This window comes from Chionomys nivalis, chromosome X (assembly GCF_950005125.1).
Source record: "Chionomys nivalis chromosome X, mChiNiv1.1, whole genome shotgun sequence".
NCBI lineage: Eukaryota > Metazoa > Chordata > Mammalia > Rodentia > Cricetidae > Chionomys > Chionomys nivalis.
This window is the reverse complement of record NC_080112.1, coordinates 66,478,679-66,481,030: the sequence shown is the minus strand read 5'-3', so window position 1 is coordinate 66,481,030 and position 2,352 is coordinate 66,478,679.

The following is a 2,352-nucleotide window of genomic DNA, read 5'->3' as shown; positions in this document are numbered from 1 at the left end:
TTCATAGCAGCTTTATTCTTATTAGCCAGAAACCGAAAACAACCTAGATGACCCTCAAATGAAGAAAGACTAAAAAAAATGAAGCACCTTTACATAATGGAGTATTATTTGGTTGTTAAAAACAATAGCATCAGGAAATTAGAAGGCAAATGGCTGAGACTAGAAAAAAATTCTGAATGAGGTAACTCCCACCCAAAAAGACATATACGGCATGTACTCACTTACAAGTGGATGAAGTGAATATTAGCTGTAAAGTAAAGAATATCTGTAGGGTAATTCATAGACCCAGAGAAGCTAAGTAACATGTATGGCTCAAGAAAGGACCTTTTGATTTTTTTTTTTCTGGGAAGAGGAAATATAATAGATTACACATGTGGAATGAGGGCGAATGGGGATGGGAACAGGAGGGAGCAGATTGCGGCATTTAACCTATGGCTTTGTACTTAGTAATATATGTGTTACAAGATTAGGTCTGCCTGTGTTTTGTGCATTACATAAAGGTTTAAAATAGTAATATCCTTTTGGTGGGTTTTTCTCTTGTTCAATATTAAATGACCCTTATACCTCATTGACTAGATTCTATTTGAGATCTATTTTGTAAGGAAGATCCTGTTTCTTAATTCAATCTGCTAATTTGTGTCTTTTGAGATAAAAATTGAGCCCATTAATATTCAGTGTTATCATAGAAATTTTTTTTCTTTTTTTTTCCCCCCGCCACCACCTCCCATTCCCTCCCCCTCCCCCAATCAAGTCTTCCTTCCTCCTCAGCCCAAAGAGCAAGCAGGTTTCTCTGCCCTGTGGGAGGTCCAAGGACCACCCACCTCCATCCAGGTCTATTAAGGTGAGCATCCAAACTATCTGGGCTCCCACAAAGCCATTACGTGCAATAGGATCAAGAACCCATTGCCATTGTTTTTCAGTTCTCAGTAGTCCTCATTGTCCATTATGTTCAGCGAGACCGGTTTTGTCCCATGCTTTTTCAGTCCCCGGCCAGCTGACCTTGGTGAGTTCCTGATAGAACATCCCCATTGCCTCAGTGTATGGGTGCACCCCTCGCAGTCCTGAGTTCCTTGCTCGTGCTCACTCTCCTTCTGTTCCTCCTTTGGATCGTGAGACTTCAGCCCAGTGCTCCAATGTTGGTCTCTGTCTCTGTCTTCTTTCATCGCCTGATGAAGGTTAATATTCAGGGGGATGCTTATATGTTTTTCTTCGGGTTCACCTTCTTATTTAGCTTCTCTAGAATCATGAATTTATAGTCTCAATGTCCTTTATTTATGGCTAGAAAACAAATATGAGTGAGTACATCCCATGTTCCTCTTTTTGGGTCTGGCTTACCTCACTCAGGATAGTGTTTTCAATTTCCGTCCATTTGTATGCAAAATTCAAGAAGTCATTGTTTTTTACTGCTGAGTAGTACTCTAATATGTATATATTCCATACTTTCTTCATCCATTCTTCCATTGAAGGACATCTAGGTTGTTTCCAGGTTCTGGCTATTACAAACAATGCTGCTATGAACATAGTTGAGCATATACTTTTGTTGTATGTTTGGGCATCTCTTAGGTATATTCCCAATAGTGGTATTGCTGGGTCGAGAGGTAGGTTGAACCCGACTTTCCTGAGAAACCGCCACACTGCTTTCCAAAGTGGTTGCACAAGTTTGCATTCCCACCAGCAATGGAAGAGAGTGCCCCTTTCTCCACAACCTCTCCAGCAGAGGCTATCATTGGTGTTTTTGATTTTAGCCATTCTGACAGGTGTAAGATGGTATCTTAATGTTGTCTTGATTTGCATTTCCCTGATTGCTAAGGAAGTTGAGCACGATCTTAAGTGTCTTTTGGCCATTTGAACTTCTTCTGTTGAAAAGTCTCTGTTCAGCTCACTGCCCCATTTTATAATTGGATTGATTAGCCTTTTACGGTCTAATTTCTTGAGTTCTTTGTATATTTTGGATATCAGACCTTTGTCAGTTGCGGGGTTGGTGAAGATCTTCTCCCAGTCAGTGGGTTGCCTTTCTGTCTTAGTGACAGTGTCCTTTGCTTTACAGAAGCTTCTCAGTCTCAGGAGGTCCCATTTATTCAATGATGTCCTTAGTGTTTGTGCTGCTGGGGTTATACGTAGGAAGTGGTCTCCTGTGCCCATGTGTTGTAGAGTACTTCCCACTTTCTCTTCTATCAGGTTCAGTGTGTTTGGACTGATATTGAGGTCTTTAATCCATTTGGACTTGAGTTTTGTGCATGGTGATAGATATGGATCTATTTTCATTCTTCTACAGATTGACTTCCAGTTCTGCCAGCACAATTTGTTGAAGATGCTCTCTTTTTTCCATTGTATACTTTTAGCTCCTTTATC